The 21,819-nt window shown below is 38.8% G+C and overlaps 1 protein-coding gene across 15 annotated transcripts in view; it reads left to right on the top strand.

Annotated features, from left to right (window-relative positions):
* anks1b (ankyrin repeat and sterile alpha motif domain containing 1B) overlaps positions 1-21,819 on the top strand; it is an 813,858-nt gene that overhangs the window by 209,138 nt on the left and 582,901 nt on the right. The window contains exon 1 of one of the 15 annotated variants that reach the window (XM_043713642.1): positions 21,183-21,284. The exons of the other annotated variants lie outside the window; for them this stretch is intronic. The gene's annotated coding sequence lies outside the window, so the exon portion shown is untranslated. Of the gene's footprint in view, positions 1-21,182; positions 21,285-21,819 lie in introns of those variants that run through there. 15 annotated transcript variants of the gene reach the window in all.

Raw genomic sequence — 21,819 nt, 5'->3', positions numbered from 1 at the left:
CTTAAAGATATTTGTTGTCACTGACTGAGGGGATTAAAAAGACCTGTTTATTACATTATCCAGTCCTAGCTTTCTGATAATTCGGGGAAAGTGGAGTTGAGAGAGGATATGGTGAGGTAGAGCAGGGTGTTGCCAGCATTTATAAAAAGACTAATGCTGTGCTTTCAGATTATATTGCTAAGAGACGGCATCTAGATGGGAAGTAAGGTGTCAAGCATAGATTGACAAGACTGGAGCAGTGATTGTGTGGGAGTGAGTCATTGTAGAGGGGCCACATTGAAAATGGTGATGTGGTCAACTACATCAAAGGCTTTGAAGAGTCAAAAGAATGAGATATGGGCTGTCAATTGTGACTTTACTGAAAGCGGTTTAGGTCATGTACCAGTGGTGCAAGCCCTGTTGGAAGGATTCAGTTGTGAAGTTCAGGAAGAAAAGGGCAGAGATTTGGGAGATGACAACATTTTAAAGAAGTTTAGAGAAGAGTAAGAGGTTGCAGTTTTTTGCACAGAAGGACAGGTTCATTTAGGAAGGGAGTAGTAATGGAATGACATACAATTTGTGAAGTCCCACAAACTGCAAAATGATAATGACTAGATTATTTTTAAACAAATATTGAAGTGGTAAATTTTCTCGAGAACTCAAATTTACCTGCTCTTTTCAAAATGGTAAAAACAATGACTGCAGATGCTGGAAACCAGATTTTGGATTAGTGGTGCTGGAAGAGCACAGCAGTTCAGGCAGCATCCGAGAAGCACTGCTTCTCGGATGCTGCCTGAACTGCTGTGCTTTTCAAAATGGTACCATAGTATCTTTTATGTCTGCCTGAGAGTGATGGTGGAGCCATGCTTTAACATCTCATTGGATAGATAGCACTATTAATGATAAGACAGTGCTCTCTTTAATCCTGTGAGGATGTATCAGTCTGGGTTACGTGCTCCAGTCCTTGCAGCACAACCTTCTGACTGCAATCTATAGTCACTGAACTGGGACAAGCCACTGCAGGTACTGCAAAACATAAAATACTGGTCATTATCAGTGTGTTAGGCAGAACACATGGAAAGAGAAACAGGGTTCATGTTTTCAATTTCAATGATTGTTAATCAGAATGGGGAAAATGTTACAGATGTGATTTGGTTTTGAGCAAGAACAGAGGAATCTGCTTGGAAAAAAGTTCAGGGATCTTATCCCTAGCTGTCATCTCAGGCACATGATGGTGATAATTATTTTTTACTCACAATTTTGTTTTTGGTCTCTTTGCTTGTTTTATAGCCACTCACCTTTTGCCTTTTCCTCCTCATGCCTTTTGTCAAACTATTCCTCTTGTATATACTTATGGTCTCTATTTATTGAAACAGGTTGCACCTTGTAATGCTTACCATTTCTGATGAGAGCTCACCATCCTGAAACATGGGGCTGAGTTTCCTGGTAAAGGAGGTGGGAAGTGTGAATTGGGAAATAGTTGACCTTGCAAATGTTTTGTCGTTGAGGACGCCCTTGGTTGACATGTCTTTGTTCCAGAAATTTGGATTTGGCTCATTGCCATTGGAGCCAGTCCTGAGGTGGCTGAGTGGCAAAGCTTCCAGGTTGGAGCACTTGCCTTCATTTATTGGGATGTGTGCCCAGCAGGGATGCTGAATGTCAGGCCCACAGCCCCACCCACGACCCTTCATGTTCTCTGTGCATTCCACCGCCATCCCCTTTCATACCCTGTTACTCCTTCCATGCACCTTCCTTTGCCACTCTTCAACTGTATATAGTTCTCAGGAACTTCTGAATGGGAAGATTTTGAATTCGACTTGGGAAAAGATACTTCTAACAATCGTATCATGCTGTCATTCAAACAGGAAGCATCATCTTAAAGCAAAAAAAAACTTAGATTCCCCCCAAGTGGTCATTCAGTTATAAAAACAAACTAATATCTATTCAGTGCCCACATCAAAGACAGTAATCCTTTATTGATACTGTAAAATTGTAAATCAATGTACACAACCCACTGCTGAGGGAAGTGGCCCCATAGCGTTTGAAATGCAACCAAGGATTCATAATCAATTCAGTTGTTAAAACACAACAACACAGCTGGAATTGAGACAGAACCTTTTTTGCTCTATTTCAAAGTGTGTATCTGATGGAGTTAGTTACAAAAGAATGTCTGCAACTAATTCTTCTGATACATCACACAGTCTCTTAGCTGGAGACAAGCTTTGACTCTACCTTTCAGACCGAGCAGCTGTATCTGTACCAGCTTCCTACCTAGTAATTATTTCCTGACCAAATGTAGCCATACTTATTACTGTAATACACTACCACCTTCCAAACAACAGTGCTCCAAGGTGGTTAACCTCTCCCACTAGTCACACAATAGCTTTGCTTTGTCTTAGACTAAGGAAGAATTGGTGGCAGCAAACTCAACAATAACCAACCCTTACCAAATGTTAGAGGTGACAATATCCACAAGGCTCCAGGAATGGCCATCCAGGAAAATACCACCTCAAAGAGCACAACTCTGCACACGCTGTTGCAAAGGAGTAACACTGTGTCATGGATGAATGTTATATTAGCCAGTGTGGATGTTATTTTGTCTGCAGTGAGATGTCATAAACAACAAGGTGAACGAATGAGCAATTTATATTTTTGAGTGAAGAATACATAGATATGTACTTGGAGATCTTTCTGATTTTTGAATGGCTCTATTGTCTCTTTAACACTGTGGTGGTGTAGAGGTATTGTCACTTGACTAGAAATCCAGAGGCACAGATATTTGGGAGCACCGGTTCAAATCCAATCACAGCAACCAAAGCAGAAAATGTTGGCAAAACCCAGGTCTGGCAGCACCTGTGGAGAGAAAGCCGAGTTAATGTTTCAAGTTGATTGACGCTTCAGTACACTGGACCTGAAATATTAACTCTGCTTTCTTTCCACCGATGCTGCCAGACTTGCTGAGCTTTTCCAGAATTTTCTGTTTTTGTTTCTGGTTTCCAGTATCCATAGTTCTGTTGTTTTAGCTTTGTTCAATGTTTAACTCCCCACCACAGCTGGTGGGTTAGTTATTCTTTATAACTTCCCACAGCTGGTGGAGTTTAATTTCCAATAATTAGTCTGAAATTGAAAGCTGGTATCAGTAACAGTAAGCGTGATGGTTGTCAATGATTACTGTAAAATCCCATCTGGTTCATTTATGTCCTTTGGTGAAAATATCTGCCACCCTTGTCTTACCTACTTGTGACATTAGACCCACTGCAATGAGACCCACTCCTCACTGCTTTCTGAAATCCTGACCATTAAGGATGGGCAGCAACTACTCATCTTTCTGGCAGCACACACTCTCAAGAAAGAGTAAAAATGCTGAAAATAACAGAAGAACAGCTGGGCCTCTGTTTGACCATCCAAAGATATCATGGAGTAACAACTTGATTCTGTCCTTATTATGGACTGAGCTTTCAACATACATCTGTTTTACAATAGACGAGATGGAAGCAACTGAACTAAACAGACACTAATGATCATAAGACGGGTCCAGAATAACTTCCCTTTTGACTAATGTTAATATTAAGCGATTAATATATTTTTTCTTTCACTGGGGACTCCTCGATATTTTCTCATTAGTACAATGAGGCCTTTAGGCATTGAACCTGCTGTTGGTTCTGCAATGATGTATTTGGAGTGCTACACAGCAGTGGAATTTTATTTTCAGAAGAAGCTGAACACTTCCGATGGTAAGCATACCTGTGGCTTTGTCATTGTTGAATTACCCTGGTGAAGTCCAAATATAATGATAATTATGTTTTGTCTAAAGTGTGCTTGCTCTGCTGAATTGTGATATGAGATAGTTAGAATTTAATAATTAAGGTTATTACTAAAAGAATTTGGAGTACTGTGAGCAGAACTGGGTACCACAGCTTAGGAAATGTATATTAGCTTTGGAGGGAGTACAAGGTAGATTTGCAAGAAAAATACCTGGACTTAAAGGGTTAAGTTCTGAGAGGAGATTAATACAAAGTAGGCCTATTTTCTTTAGAATTTAGAAGGTTAAGGGATGATCTGATTGAAGTCTTCAAAATATTAACAGGAAAAACCAAGATAGCTAAGGATCAACTATTTCCACTGGTTGGAGATTTTTGAACTGGGGGCTATTCAGGGAGTTCAGGCTAGACTTTTCAGGAGAGATGTTAGGAAGTACTTCTACACAGAAAGGGTGGCGAGATTTGGAACTCTCTTCTACAAATGGCAGTGGATGCCAGATGAGTTGTTTGTTTTGAATCCAAGATAGATTTTTGTTAAGGAAAGGTATTAAGGGGTATGAGCCAAAGGCAGGCAAATCGGCCATGATCTCACTGAATAATGGAACACACTCAAAGGGCCGAATAGCTGCTTCCTGTTGCTATAAATTCTCATTTTCATATATAATCCTTTGTTTGTGAACGGTTCGGTTGAAAGAGTGAAACTTCGAATGATTCCATTTGAAGCTAGCTAAAGTAGAGAACTGGCATGAATGGATCAAAAAGTTAAATACTTTGGAGATTAAATTCCTATTTTAATGAAAAGCCTAAAGAACGTCTGTGACTCGCCAACAGAGACGCAAGTATTTGTAAAATGTATTTAACTTTTCTGACTCACTGTTCTGTTACAAACTTTCCCTTGGTATATGAGTAGTATTTCAGGGAAAGTGTTCCATAGCAGTGACAGTAAAGATTATTGCACCAGTCTGGAAATGTACTGATTGGACTTCTGCCAGAGCAGTGGACAACAGAATCTGCTTTGTGCAGTTCTGTCATCAGTCTTAGAAATGGAACAGATTAGCAGTAATTTGCTTGAGGTCATATGAAGCAGTTATATGAGGCCATGGTCCTTTAGTTGCACTCTAGGCAGTTGTTGTGTCCACCTGTGTGCAATGCAGTAAAAATAGTGCCAAAGCTTAAACCTGAAATACATTTCACTTTGGGAGTAAACTTGTGAAAAGAGCAGCAGATTTGACATGCACAGAATGTCAGTATACGGAATCACTGATATTTCCAAGAAAACATGCCAAGTCGCAGCAAGGTAACCTGGGAAAGATGATGAATTCCCACACGAGGGAAATTCAGAGGTCAGTTTCATCAGCCTACGCTTAGTGAAAACCTAATTCAAAGAAAGTAACTCATAAAATTGGCAGCAAATTCTGTGTGAAAACCAAAATAGAATTTCCAAAATTTTCATCAGGTTCAGTTTAAATTTAAAACCTTTCTTCTTATTGATGGTTTAGTTAGATAAAACATTGCTATGATTGGCACACTGTCATTCATTGTTTTCATTAGTTTGTACTTTGCTGGTTCAGTAAGGGGGAACCTGCTGCTTTTAGAAATGCTTATTTAGCAATTACAATTTTGATTCTCATTATCCAAGTCAACAAATATTGCACAATTACACACTTAGGCGCAGTATGTCAAGGGTAAAGCCAGGGTTATTGCACAAGCTGTATATCAGAATACTCTTTGATAAGCACTTTTATTATTTACAGTAATTTGTAATGGGATTCCAAGTTACCAGCTCATTCTGTCCTTTGAGGTATTGTTAGAAGCAGAAAGCTAATGACTGGGACTGACATGTATAATCACAGTAAGCAATCGTTAATATAGATAATTGGTTAGAAAAATGATCGATGATCAGTCAAAATCTGCATTTGCTATCGCACTTGTAGTTAGCATTGTATTGCGGTGTTTTATTTAGAATGATGTTTGTTCTTGAAGAACAAGTATTCGGATGTTATAAATTTCTTTTTACAATTGGTGCTGTTTATTTGGTACAGTAATTTAATGTCTGCAATAGAACTGTATTAACTTTGTCCAGAATATACTTAAGTGTAGATCCAGGAGAGAGTCCAATGGGGTGTTTTTCAAAAGCAATCACTTCAGTATCATCAACACGATAAGAACAGCAGTGTTGGTCAAACAAAAGAACAGACCAGGCTTTTAAGGCCTTGGTATATCCTACAATTGTTAATATGTAACAGGAACATGCAGGGGTGTCTGAGACCAAATGGAATAGAAGAACAGGTAATGGTTATATGTTAATTGAGGAATAAATTAAAAACCCAACTGGGTGTATATAAAAATATTTTGTTTATGGGAAAATGGATAATCAGTGAGAAGGGAGCTGATGATACATGAATTGAAATAAAACTTTGACAACAAGATTATATGCCTGGACTCTGCCTTACCAACATTTAACCTTGGCTGTTTAACAACAAATAGAATAATGGTGGTTGTCAGCAGGATGACTTAGACTTTTGAGCTTCATTTCCTATAGGTATCTGTTAACCACCAACAACAGTGTTGTAAGCAGAAGAATAAAACTTAAGTGAATTGTCTTGTCACATAATACTATATTGAATAACACGTAGTATTTAACCAGTCTTTATCGGAGATAATTGTCTTTGCTATACTTTTTAATGAGTACTTCTAGAAGCTTTGAAAAAATAAGGTAGATATTTCCTTCAAATGCAGAACTATGGTGTTCGATGAATGCTGTCTCTATTTGTCCAAGTGTAATGGTCACAAGAGCCCTGGGTCACTGCAGGCAATGGAGTTCACAAATCTTCTTGTCTATTTGGGAATGGTGAGCGCATTTATGGGTAGCGATATCTTTAAACTCTAATTGATTCCATCAATACTTGATCATACAAATGATCATCTCACTGTTCTAATGGGTATTTTCTTGGGTCACTTTGTTTTTCCCCCACTCTCCCTACTTCTGAAGACCCCTTGCTGTTCAAGTGCCACATTACCCAAATAATTATTCAGTTGCAAATAGAGATGGGGTCAGCAGTGCAAAGCACCTCCAAGCCCTGCCTCAAATCCTTTTATCCTCCAATCATGCGCACTTCAGCAGGGATTTTTGGCCAGTGATCATACTGAGGTTAGGTAACTCTACAGGCCTGGGCATGAGTCCTGAAATATAGTTGCTTGTGTGATGTTTCTTGATCCTCATATGGAAAATAAGTGCTTAATGTTATGCAAAATTCTTGCATGCGCTTTTGATATTCCAGTTGAGCAATTGCTTGTGATGGGATGTGGAAACATAAGTGATTTCTGTGTGTTTATTTGAAACCTTGAACTTGTGGTTTTACGTTGATGGGTTTTCTAACCCTTTAAACATCCTCTTTTCAAACTATATATTGTTTAAGAAATTATTAATTATTTGTAGCAGGAAAATCCACATTTCATCTCCATAAAGAAGCTTTGATGTTTCTGGTTACTTCAAATTCGCTGGAATTATCTCATCAAATGATGAAAGCAATCATGCTTTTAATGTATCGTGCCCCTTAATTTTCAAGCAGAAAAAGCTCTAATTCCTAACGTCACTCTTTATGCAACTCCGTCCTTGCAACATGCATGTGCACCTTGTTCATTTTTGTCATATTCTTTCTATTCTGGGATGCCAAAGGTTGTATCAAGTTCTTACGGGCAGCACAGTGGTTAGCACTACTGCCTCACAGCGCCAGAGACCCGTGTTCATTGCCCACCTCATTCTCCCCGTGTCTGTGTGGGTTTCCTCCGGGTGCTCTGATTTCTTCCACAGTCCAAAAATGTGCAGATTAGGTGAATTAGCCATGCTAAATTGCCCATTGTGTTAGGTGAAGGGGTAAATATAGGGGAATGGGTCTGGGTGGGTTGCTCTTCGGAGGGTCGGTGTGGACTTGTTGGGGTGAAGGGCCTGTTTCCACACTGTAAGTAATCTAATCTAATCTCCTTCAGTTTTGCTGTTCAAGTTAACATCCGTTCTTTGCTTTCGTATCCTCTGTCTCCAGATTAAAGGAAACATTTGTCTTTTCAATCTTCCCGACTTGACATGACACTTTCATCAGTCTGTATAACTGTGCACAAAACACCTTCTGCTTCTCTTGAGTTTTTTAATTGAATGTGTGTGTATTTTCAATGTTCATACTTAAAAGCTAATAGTCGCTTCACATTCTTCTGAGTTGAATTGCATCTACAATTGTGTAGAGCCCTGGTGAGATCTCACCTGGAGTATTGTGTGCAGATTTAGTCGTCTTTCTTGAGAAGGGATAACCTTGCAATTGAAGGCTCACCAGACTGATTCTTGGAATGATGGGATTGTCCTATCAGAAGGAGACTGGGCCTGTATTCTATAGACGTAGCATGAGAGGAGATCTTATTAAAAGATTTTTTAAAATTCTTACGGAGTTCACAAGGGCAAAGGAAGAAAGGGTGTTTGCCTTAGCCTGGAGTTTCTATAACCAAGGGGCACTCAGAATTTACGGGTCAGCCATAAGGACAGAAATGAAGAGATGTCTTCACTCAGAGGCTGGTGCATTTATTTGGAATTCTACCCCAGAGGACACTGGAGACTCAGATATTAAGTACGTTCAGGTAGAGATCAATTGACTTCAAGATAGCTAAGATGCCAAGAGATGTGGAAATGTTGTGGGAAAATGATGTTGAAGTTGAGTGGCAGAGCAGGTTTGCAGGATCAAATGGCCTACATCTGTTGCGATTTCCTTCATTGCCACTTACAGATATATCTTCCCTGTAGATTTCTGCAGACTTTCACAGTATTGCTCACAATTGGTCATACTCTCCGATTTCATGAAGACAGGAAATTTTAGTCCCTCAAACGCAGTCCATCAAAGAATAAATTCCAATGTCGAGATCATTTATGTTTTACGAGATGAGCACAGCCCATGTATAATACAACTCTTCACATCTTTCCTTGTGCCATTGCCTTTTTGCTTCATGTCTGCCAGCCATTTGGCCTCAACCATATTAATTGTATGGTGCTGCTATCTTTGCTAATGTGGTGCCTTATTAAATGTTTGTTTAGAATTCATATGAACCGCATTCACTGCGTTTTGTCAATTAACTTTGCTTACTTTTCTGCTCCTGATAACAATTCTAGATGGTTGATGAAGCATAGCCTGTATTTTAGAAATCCAGAGTGACTGGCTCACATTGCTACATTTTGGTTCAAGTGTTTGATAATGTTGTTATACTTTATACTGTTTGGTTGCATTAGTACCTAACTAAACAGGATGGGGCTCTTGAGAAAAAGATGGCTGAGAGGTGACTACATGGAGGTTTTAAAACTTATCAAATAGTTCGATATTGGAGACACCGAAGACATTTCCTCTTGTGGGTTAGGGCCCACGAGTATCAGACAGTTGCTACTAAATCCCACAAGACATTTAGGAAAAGCTTAGTCACTGAGGAGGGATGACATTGCAGAACTCACTACCAAAAGGAGAGATTAAGGCTACTTTTAAGGATGCAATTAGAGTTGAGCTAAATAAACGTAAGGGTGAAGGGCATAGAAGCTTATGTTGATGGGATGAAATGAAATAGGCAGCTCATGTCAAGCCTAAACCAGATGGCCTGTTTCTGAGCTGCAAATTCTTTGAAACTCGATGTAAGGAAAGACTAGCCAGACACATACTGTATTATCTACAACATTTTTTTAACGGGAGGTGTTCCATTTGTTATCCTCCAGTTGTCTGGCACAAGTGTCTTCACAGAAGTTTAGAAACGTAGCCAGAGTCCTGAGAATTGCTGCTTTCTTTTCCCTCCGGCTCTATGCATGTAAACTGTCAGGGCTGGGTTTTGAGCAATGCGAAAAGCATTCAGCAATGCCAGTAAATCAGTCTTTATATTTATCAGAACATCAGGATATGAATGTTCTGTATGGAGAAGATGTACTCCTTTGATTTTGAAGGTCATGTCTCAGTTGCCATATTCATCTACCATGATAAAAACTGAAAGAACTGAGGAAGCTGTAAATCAGAAACAAAAACAGAAATTGGTGGAAAAGCTCAGTTGTTTCTGAGGAAGGGTCACTCGACCCTCAACTCTGATTTCTCTCCACAGATGTTGCCAGACCTGCTGAGCTTTTCCAGCAATTTCTGTCTTTGTTTCTGCTACCATGACGTGGACTTTACTTGCAGCAAGGTAATTGTACCTGATGAGGCAATACTTCGATCAAGTTCTGAGGGGAGGTGATGGCATCATAGTACTGTCACTGGGTTAGTTATCCAGAGACACTGCTAATGTTCTGGCGGCTTGAGTTTGAATCTCACTATGGCAGAGTGTGGAATTAAAAAACAAATTAAAAGTCTAATGATGACATGAATGCATTGTTGATTAGGAAACTAGAGAAGTCTTTACAATATCCTTCAGGGAAGGAGAGCTGCTGTCCTTTCTTGATTTGACCAATTGATGCAGTTTACCCATAGCAATGTGGCTGCCTCTTAACTACTTGCTGACTTGGCCTAACAAGCTGTGTCAAAGCGCTAAAATGTCTCAAAAACCTAGGCACTGGAAATAACGACAAATTGTGTTGATTCTGAAAAGTCCTAGTTCTAGAGTCAGAGGTTTTCAGCACGTGAACAGGCCCTTCATCCCAATTTGTCCATGCTGACCAGGATTCGTAAACCAAACTGGTCCCATTTGATAGCTAGTATGGTTAGTAATTTGATAGTAATATCTGTGTGCCAGAATTGAGAGCCATCTCCAAGATTAGTCAAAAAACACCCTGATGTAGCCATACTCGCAAAATCATACCTTATAGACCATGACCTTGCCAACACCATCATTAGCCCTGGGTATGTCCCCTCCCATTGTCAGAATGGACCTAGCGGAAGGCCAGTAAACATTCAGGAGCAAGATTTCCTGGGAGTACTTAACCCTGACTCATAACCACGTACATCTCATGCCATCAGGTTAAACACCATTTCCTACAACAGAGTGATGACTGGTGCTCCACAACTTCATGCCCAATTATGCTGGCCCATTGCAGCTACAATATTGGCATCTATCTAGCAATGTGAAAAAATTGGCCAGATATGTTGTGCCCATGAGAAAATCGGACACCAGGGATTGGGGCCAGACCATTCAGTAGCAATGTTAGTTAGCACTTTTGTACACAAAGGGTGGTAGATGCTTGGAATTATCTTTCGCAAATGACAACTGAAGCTATATCAGTTGTTAATTTAAAATCTGACTGGATAAACGTTTTGTTCAGCAAAGCTATTAAGGGATATGGGACAAAGGTAGATATATGGAGTTAAGCCACAGAACAGCCATCATCTCATTGAATGGTGAAACAGGCTCAAGGGGCTGAATGGCCTCCACCTGTCCCTATCTAACTTTTCCCTGGCCAATTACCATCCTGACAGTCTACACTCAATCATCAGTAAATGATGGAAGGAGTCCTCAGCAGTGCTGCAATCACCACCTTCTGCTCAGTTTGGGTTTACCAGTGCTATTCTGCCCTAGCCCTATTGCAGTCCTAGTTCAAAGATATGCCAATGAGCTACATTCCAAAGGGGATATGACAGTGACTGCTATTGACATTAAGGCAGCATTTGACTGAGTGTGGCTTCAAGAAGTTTCATCAAAATATAATCTATGGGAATTGGGGTTTGGAAATATCTCCGCAGTTCAGTCATACCTAACTCAAAGCAAGATGCTTATTTTTGCTGGAGGTTAATACACTCAGCTCCCAGGATTCCGCAGGAATTCCTTAAGATCGTGTTCTAGGCCCAACCATCTTCAGCTGCATCCTCAATGACCTTCCGTCCATCATAAGACCAGAAATGTAAACATTCAGCGATGATTGAACAGTGTCCTGCACCATTTGATTTCTCAGATGCTGAAGTAGACTGTGGCGAAATGTAGCAAGACCTAGACAATATCCAGGGCTGACAAGTGGCAAGTAACACTGTGAGACACCTGTGTGACAAATGATCATCTCCGCCAAGAGAATCCAATGTTTCCTCTTTATGTTTAATGGTGTTTCCATCACTGAATCCCCTGGGGTTACCATTGACTAGAAACTGAAATGGACATACCATATTAATACTGTGACTACAAGAGCAGGACAAAGGCTGGGAATACTAGTGTGAGTCACTGACCTCCTGATTTCTCAAAGCCTATCCACAAGGCACCGTCAGGAATCAGATGGAATGCTCCTAATTTTTCTCAGATTGGTGGAGTTCCAGCAACACTCACGAAGCTTAACATCAGGTCAAATTGATGGAAAGTATCACAACCACAAACCTTCACTCCTTCCACCACTGATGCTCGGTAGCAGGAATATGTGCCATCTACAAGATGTATTGCAATAACTTACCAAGGCTGTTTAGACAGTACCTTGCAAATCTACAACCTGTGCAATGTAGAAAGATGACAGCAGCAGATCCAGGAGTACACCATCTGTAAGTTGTCCTCTAAGCACATCACCATCCTAACTTGGAATAATGACACTCTTCCTTCAGTGTCACTGGGTCCAAATCCTGGAACTCCCTCACAGCATTGTGGGTGTACCTGCACCTAATGACTGCAGCACTTCAAAAAGGCAGCCCACCATCACTTTCTCATGGGTAACCAGGAATGCTGAATGAATGATAGTTCAGCCAGCAAAGTCCAAATTCATGAATAAATTTTAAAAAAAAAAGCTAAAAGTTGGTCATGTAGCACCAAAGATCTAATAGGATTTTTATTGCAGTTACTGTAATACTATATTACAGTCTTAGGCATTTCTTGCCTAGTCTAATACTAAGCTGTTCTGCTGCAAAGAGTAGTGTGTTTCCATCAACATATCATACTTGAAGTGGTCCCTCAAGTCAGATACTGTCATAAAATGAGATTATGAGCAGATCTCTTAAAGGTTTACTGCATGCCAGCTGTGAAACCTAGCACAGTAGCCATTAATATTTCAATCACTTGATAAAGGAAGCAATCTGATGTGGAGGTTATTGTACTAATATTGTCCAGAATCAGATGCCAGGGGATGTGAGAGAACACACCCACATGAGCCAGCTGCTCATTTCCTATTTTCGTGCAAGAGAAATTCTGATGTTCAAGCTGGCATTTCACTTTGCTTGAAGCAGGGACCATGCCTGATGGACTATACATTTGTAATCTACTATTATGTATACAGCATTTTATCTGTGGTTCCACTGTGGGTGGAAAGTTGGTTTCTAATAAAATAATTACATTTAAGAACGATGAGAGAACTTTTCTTCTCAAAGACGATCAATACTTTTTACTTTCAATTCTGCTTTTCCAGTAAGGAAACAGTGGTATTCTAGTCACATTACAAGCTAACAATCCATTGGCCTGAGCTAAAGAACATGAGATGCAAGTTCACATCCACTGTAAACAAAAATGCTGTTGCATAAGTGACCTTCTAGGGAAGGAAACCTGGCTTCCTCACCCAGTCTGGCCTTTATGTGTCTCCGTACCTGGGCTCACTGCACTGTGAACTGACCTATCGAGCCACTATTTTAAGGATAAGTATTGTTAATGCCTTTATCATTGGTAAGGTTCGCCAATTCATTATGGTTCCAGTTGGGAGACCCGGATGTTTCATCTCCCAGGTGAGCTGGATGAGCAGCTTCTAGCCCTTTGGTTGAGCACAACCAGGTTAATTTGTAAACAAACTGCCTTCTCTTGTTAATTCCTTCTTCCCAGACTTAAAGTAACTTGTGTTTAAAAGGAACCAATTTAACCAGGTTTTCTTGAGTTAACATAAAATGAGTTTATCCATTGCTTAACTTTAGTAATGAAGCATACGCATACATGCATGAGAAGTAAGAGCTAAGTCCCAAAAAATGATCAACAGAAGCAATGTTGTACAGCTCAGTCTTTCTTGAATTGTTCATCAGAAGCAGATAAGCTGTATGCTGGCTGGTGCAGCAGTGGCTACTAAGCGTGTTGATGCTGGCAGTCGAACATTTGATTTTTCAGATTCTTAGTTTCCTTGTCTGATGCATGTTTCTGTATCCTGATTCCTTTTTAACTGCTTTGCAGCACTTGGCGTGAGGGAAGGTCTTCCACTAGTGCAACACAGATGGCTAGGGGATAGTTCTTTGACTATGACTTTCATAGCACACTCATGTTCCAACCTGGATGACGTACATGAACACTTTCAGTTCCACTGGCCCAATTCAGTTTAGTTGAAACTGACGTCGTAACCACTGTGTTTGTGTATTCCTGGAGGATCAAGCAGACCTTTCTGTAAGAGCTGGCTTTGTGCGAGAGGTGAGAGAGAGTCAGCCCCTCATTGTCTCTATTTAAGTCTCTTCCCTGTTTGAACTTTTCCTTCCAATTCACATGTGAGACACTGTTTATTTTGCACAGAACCTTGGCAGGCAGCTACTGAATGTAAATCCATATTATTTTTTCCTGTCGTATTCCTCTTTTCAAAAGCAATGTATTTTGGATTCAAAAGTGAAGCATATCTATAAATAATTTAAGGTTCTGATCCATGATCGTGACAGTAGGGTTGGGCATTAAGCCCATATTGCATGAATGAACAAAAATGAAATGATTTCTGTTCTGTAGATCAGTTTTCATTCCCACTTATTTTATTAGAATAACAAAACTGACAATGAAAAGCAATGTTTCTGAAATGGTAATTGCATAGACATCTATAATTAACATTCCAAATTTTAATTCATTGTAAACTTACAAAAGTTTACAAACACAACATTCTCAAATCTTCTGGATTATTTTAGTTTACTGATCCCACCAATGCCTTTAGTCAGAAAGTAAATAAAAATTAGAGTACATTTTCTTATTAACTTGGCAAATAAGATTTAAGTAGGTGATATAGTGTTTTGTTGAGCTAAGTCTTTGCAACATGCCTTTGCAATGTATTGATACAATTTAAAAGAAATACTGATTCAATTTTTTTGTGAAAAACAAAGTATCTTGCAATTCACATGTGAATTAAAATATATATTTATGCTTATTTGTGAATGACTTGGAAAAGATTCACAAGTTACTCTGTCTCCATAAACAACATATTGATTATGCCACTTTATCCATTTCAAAAAAAAGGTGAAAAATGACTTTATATGAAGGATATATTTATTTGGCATATGTAAGAGGCCAACTTATTTAAAATGTCGCTAATAACCTTTTACAGGTTATTTCTATTACAGGGAATGTGCTCTCTTAAGAGCCGATTTTTGTTCTTTCTGGCAACAGTCATGAGAAAGTTTGAGGTTTTGAGCAATAAACTGACAGACATCCCATACACCTTGCAAAAAAATTGTTCACTTTATGGTAGTGAAATCAATGTGGAATTGTGTTGATAATATTTGTTGAAGGCTGATGAAATATTACTTCTATACCAGTTAAATCAAGAACATATCTTTTTAACCATTGAGATTGGCCATGCTTTCTGTTTCTCAAAAGTACTGAAAAGCCAGCGTCAGGTTATTCATTGCTGTCTGATTATTCAAAGTGTCACTTGGCCTCAGACAGTGGCAATGCCACATTTTCAGATACCCAATAGTGAACTCGAGCTCCCTTGGTCTCCCACGTTTAAGCATTTAATGTATCAATGCTGTATTATTGAAGGGGCAGCTTATTGTGTATGATTCTTTGTATCCACCTGAATACTTCCTTCTAAAAGGTAGTGGGTTCTTGGTTCATGTTTCTTATTGAACTTACATTGGTAGAACAGGTTAATCTGTCATTTTAAGGAGAAAATGTAAAAACAAATTCTGATTAACACATTAAACATTCCTGTACTAGTGTCCCACAATGTAATTTTAAAGGAAATTTTTTTTTTTAAAGCAAATCTTTAACTATCTATATTCACTTGTTTTGCAAGATATGGAGTACTAGAGGTCTGGTCTATTAATCAGGAAACATTAGTTTATACCCCACCTTTGCAACTGGGGATTTAAAGATCAGTTTATCCAATACAATCTGGAATATGCATGAAATTCGGAATAAAAAGCATGGCGACCAAATCCTTGAAATAATCCCCCCAGGGAGGGACATCTCCTGACTTTATCCAGCATGAATGATTATAAGTCCACAGCAGTTTGAATGGTTCTTATCTCCTTGTGAAATAATCTAGTAAATTCCATTCAAGGAGATGGTACACCATCACTTTCTCCAGGGAAAATGTGGATGAGCGATGAATGCTTGGTTTATTAGTGATGCTCATTGCATGAGCAAAGAAAATAAATGTAGAACGTGACTGATTCCAAGGAAGGGATTCACAAACGCAATGCAAGATTGTGACAATTTGCAGGTGGGTATTGGGAAGTGGCAGTGATGAATATTTGGAGATTAATGTCCAATTGCATCCAATTGGATTCCACTCCTGAGTATGTTCTTCAATTAATTTATGTGCAATACAATATAATACAGTATTAAATAATTTTTAAGTCTAAGCAAACATTTGCATGTCAGACCTCTGATATTAATATGGGATCTTATTCATATGTATAAATGTTCATAAGTTGGGCATTTATAAATCAGGGACTGTCTGTACTGTTGTGTTCTTTCTTAACATAAGAACCAAATACAGAATAAACTAATTCAAGTTTATTAAATGTTTATGGGTTGCTACTCCAACAGATAATGTAATATTCCCTCTCTATTAATCCATCCTCCCCCCCCCCCCCCCGCACCCCAGCTCATTAACCACTCCCTGGTTTGCAGCTTCTGTCATCAAGCTCTGCGCAAGTACTCCCCGTTGCCAGGAGTGATCGAGTGCAGTTCGAGATGGTCTACCTGCGTAATCGGATACTTGCAACCTTCCCTCTGCAGGACACGAAACTGTGTGCTCTATTTCTTCATCATAGTTATCCAAAATTATCTGCTTCTAATGAAAAGTTTATCTAACTCTTTACTGAAAGAGATGATTGACACAGAATAACTTTTTATTCTGGGTCTCATTGCACATCACAATGGAATGGAGGTATAATGCAGCATGCAAACTTGTGTGTAATTCATGGTCTCTGTTACACTCATGCGACTGGTAAGAGGGAGACTGACAGGCTATTATCATGTGTGTTCACGTGGATATTAAATGAAAGATCATTCTGTGTGGTAGACAGTGAGCTTATAATGTGAGCTCTATAAAATGAATTAGTGCTTGTAGCTGAATATGCTGTTTTACTAATTTCCAACTATTGAAGAGCTGTCCCCATCAGGTACAAACACTTAAAGTGTAACAGGGAAGATATTTTATTAAATGGAATCATCACTGGCAGAAAGTGAAGAATGCACACTTTTACGTGACGTATCAATCTGTGGATATCAGAAAAGCCTTAAATTGATGACTGTTGCTGAGTCAAGCAGGAATTCAGGTTAGGCAATTAAGGGCGGGGGTGGGGGGAGGAAAACAATACCCGCAAGTAAATAGCTGTTACACTAATTGTTCTATATGCTTAAGCTGGAATGTGAGAACTGTTTGTGGCTACTTCTTTCATTGTTAAAATCAGTTTGCAGAATGTGACATGATTATGAAGGCGATAAATTATTTATATGCATGAATTTGAGAGAGGTATAGCTCATTAAACTTTATACAGCTTCTGTTTAAAACCTGTCGTCAAAGCTTGAATTCATCAACTGGCTGAAACCAATCTTTTTTTGAAAAAATGTCCTGTTAGGTGAAATGCAGTTGTATCGCATGAGGATCAATAGCAGAAATTAGTGCCCCAGACTAGATGTCTCCCTCAAATTGAGGGGCAACAAACAGACATGATTAAGTTATTCAGAATTAGCAGAATGAAAATGGACACCAGAACGGGACAGGTTTGCAAAAAAAAAATGATTTGCTATTTCCATTTGCTCAGGTAGGAGCAAAGAAATGATGGGTATGTTGCTGATATATTGGTGCCATAACACTACAAATATTATTTCATCATGACCTTCACTTTATCTAATGTATTTTAATCATTAACATCCTGACTTATGGATTAAGGCTCTTGACAAAAATACTACTTGCCAACAGCAGAATATTGTGAGCGTAGAAAGGCTTCAATGTTGGCCATTAATAATAAAAATGTATGCTGTCAATGCCAAGGTGTCTGTGGCAAAGGTACCCTGTGCATCCCAGTGGTGTGATGTCATTGTAGATGTTCTCTCCATCCTACTGTGACCCCATTCTGGCCAAACCCCTTGCTGCATGTTCCAGCATTTTGCTCACAGAACGGGACAATGAGTGAAATATTGGGTGAGGCTGAAAAGGCACTCTCTGAGCTGCATCAGTGGTTTCCTAATTCATTTCAGTGGCACCTCTTGCATAGGTGCTTTAGCAGTATAATACTCCAATTTTAAATATAGCCACATGCTGGCCAGTGTGTTCTGTCAAACTGTAACATCTGTTCATTTCTGTCAACTAATGCTCAGGTGTTTGATTGCAAAATTGTGTTACATGTGTGCCTGATTATTGCACAAGTTAGCATTGGTATTGGCAATTAACATAGCTTAATATAATTTGCACTTCATATTTATATAAGGACTGGAATTTCAGTGAATCTACTTCTCTTTAAACTTAAGATAAAATCACCTGAAGCTGCCAGTGAGAGTTAAAAGCACTGTTGCTTTGCTTAATAGGCAATAAATATTTAAGAAAAGAGCTGTTTGTGCAGTTTTGATTTATTAAGGGCTATGATGTCATTATGAATGTTTGGCTGAGTTTGAAAACAAAGCTATCATTGCCTCAGCAGGGTTGCCTGCATTTGCATTTTAAACTGTTTTTGAAGAATTTTTGAACTGCCTACCAAAGTAGACAAGTTTACATTTTCCCACATTATATTCCATGCTCCAAAATTTTGCCCACTCATGACTTTTCTCTGTTCTTTTGCAGATACCTTATGCCCTATTGACAAATTACTTTCCTATCTATCTTTGTCTCTTCAGCAAATCTTCCACAGTCCATAGATGTGTAGGTTAGGTGGTTTGGCCATGCTAAATTGTCCCACAGTGTCCAGGGGTGTGCAGGCTCGGTGGATTTGCAATGCGAAATGCAGGGTTACACTGATAGGATGAGGGGGAAATGGGGTGCTCCACCCTCGAGGCTCCCAGCCTCATTCCTGATGAAGGTCTTTTGCCCAAAACATTGATTTTCCTGCTACTCAGAGGCTGCCTGACCTGCTGTGCTTCTCCAGCACCACACTCTCGACTGCTCTTCAGAGGGTCTGTGTGGACTCGATGGGTGGAATGGCCTGCTTCCATATTGTAGGGATTCTATTAAATAGATGTTTGTTTGTTTTTATAAGAAATTAACCACTTGTGATTTAAATATTTGAATGGATATCAAGAATGGGCTTTTTATTTTCATCGTGCTTATGAATGAGGGGCTTTTCCTAGCCCACAGATTGACAGGCTAGAAAGTATTGTACACTCTTGTATGTAACATTTCACCAATGATCATTTGATATGTTTCAGTTGAAGGTTGTGGGGATGACCCTATACTATAATGAACCTTCTAACCAACCTGCCTCAGGACTCATCACCGACAAGCTACTTCTCTGGTGATTGGGCCTGACTCCATCTAACCCCCCACCTCCATGGAACAAAGATATTGGGTAATACCAGGCCATTTAAAATAAGATGGGTAAGCTGAGTTGAATAATTTCACTACTCAAGTTCAAGCTTGATGGTGAAAATCCAACCCTAGTTGTAGAAAACATGTTGAGACATTTTAATGTGCTGTGTAAATTCTAAGTCTATTAGATATTAGAAAATTTAAATGTTTTTTTCTTCTGAATAGCTGCTGAGGCTAAATCAATTGAAAGGTTCAGCACTGAGATTTGATAGATTTGTTTTTATGATGAAAGGTTATTATGGATAACAGTGTCAGGACAGTTTGATGGATAAGGGATCTCCGATTTCTGACTTGTATCACATATCATGGATTAACCAGTCTAGGATCTTCACAGTATGTGGTATATAGTGGAGTCTAATTATAACATGACCTGTTCTGCCGAATGATCCATTCATCTGAGGATTTGATGTCGTCTTACAATATTTTGAAGGAAATGCAATAGCATATGAACTGATGATGATTCATCCATCAAAAATAAGAATATTATGCTACTACCTACCTTAGATGAAATTTGAGTAGGTACATAGAGTGCTGCTGATACTGGGCAATGCAAAACCTGATTTATGGATTTAAAATATCTATTTCACATACACAGGCATGGATGTGTCAAAACTGTGAAACTATATTTTTAAAAATGGACACAGCTTTTAAGGTGCAAAGAAGAATCATACTGGACTAAAATAATGTTTCAATTTTCCAGTCTTACTGCAAGACCTGTGGAGTTTCTCCAGTTTTCATTTAGAAAGGCTGCCACCATCTTAAAAACCCAGCATGTGATTTTTGTCAGTATTTAGTTTCAGGTAGTTCTGAAACTTGAGAAAATATCTATTTACATATGAACAGTCACAACCATTTGTGAAACTCAGATCATTTTGTTTAAGGATGGACTGCCAACTGAAAGGGCAATAGCATACCAACCAACTTGCCTTTCTGCTTCACCAAGGTACAGTAGAGATGCCAAAAGTCAATGGGTTTTAGATGAATATGAAATGGACTACAATTTTAATACATTGTGCTCACCAGTCTTGCAATTACAAAGATCTTGACTGTAATCCAGAGTATCTGAAAAGCCACACTAAAGGGATGATTACTAGTCTGGCACATGACCATATTTGGAAAATAACCTTGCATTAGTAACAGGCCGTGTTATTAAGCTAGCCATTTTACCCTCCAGAAGCTAATCTGATGGGGAAAGACCACCTGGAAAGTTGTCAAATTAGCTGCATTAACTATGCATCCAAGGTTATGTATAGCTATACCCTGAAAGTGAGAGAAGTCCTCTCTCTGTCTGCTCCAAATTCAAATTTCATCTGATAACTGACCCCCTGGCAAATCAACTGCATAAATTCTCAAAGGTTACTGAGAATCTTCACTTTCTACAAGGCCTCCATTCCAGATAAAAAAAAGTTCATCTAAGAAACTACAGGTATGCTACAAAAGAGATTGGATTAGCTACAAATTATATATGTATTGGTTTTTCCTTATCTATATTTAATCTTTGTGCAGGTGATGTGTGTAAGATGTCATGTTTTAAACCACTGGGACCACTGTGTTTATAAATCTTTTTTTTAATGTATAAAAGCTAGCTGCCGGAATCATTTAAATTGGGATAAATCACAGGGTAAGAAAACATACTAACCTCATGCATAAACACTTTGATCAATGGCAACAATAAAACACATTCTGCACATGACATATTGAGTACATTCATAGAACATTTTTCATGTTTATTAAAAACTTTATAAACTGAAGAAAATATAATTTTGTTATTTTAAGCTGTTTGTACAAGAATATCATTTGAACAAACATCTTGCTTCATGTTCCCCAGGTTATGATTCAGGTGAATGGTATAGCCCTTATGGAAGTTCAAGTATTTTCAGGGATGACTTGCGACAAACAAACTGAGCCTCGTCTGTTACATTGAAACTGTTCTGGTGTGTTTAAAACATTTTTGTTTGTCATTTCTTGTCTGTCTTAGCAATTCTGCAGTTAGAACTGTGTACTTGTTAAGAAAAATATCAATTAATTTAATGAATTGGTTGACTAGTGTTAACAATTGTACCTATGCGTTGTTATAAAGATGTGTAGATCAGTCTCTATTTTGCGCAACACAATGTATAAGTTACAATGGCATACTTCACATACTTTACTGCTTGAGGGAAACTGATTTGCATAGTTTAAAGTGGCTTCTTACTGACTATATTAATTTACTACCAGGAGAAATTGAGGTGGTGTTGTGGGAATTTGCAGAATTACCAGCTGGATAAGAGGTGATTTCCTTACCTGCGAGGAAACTAACTTCAGGAGCTCCATAATTATATTTTCTCAGCAAAAATGATCATGTATTGGAATGCCGTTTCAAGTTTTAATTCTCAGGATGTGGCTTTTTTTTTCATTCTTCGGATTAAAAGGGCTTGCCAGGACACTGTTTCTTTGCCAAAAGGATGTTTGTAAACCCAGTCAGTCGCT

Source organism: Chiloscyllium plagiosum, chromosome 23, assembly GCF_004010195.1.
Source record: "Chiloscyllium plagiosum isolate BGI_BamShark_2017 chromosome 23, ASM401019v2, whole genome shotgun sequence".
NCBI lineage: Eukaryota > Metazoa > Chordata > Chondrichthyes > Orectolobiformes > Hemiscylliidae > Chiloscyllium > Chiloscyllium plagiosum.
Note: the sequence above shows the minus strand (reverse complement) of the source record. Positions and strands in the feature narration are given on the sequence as shown.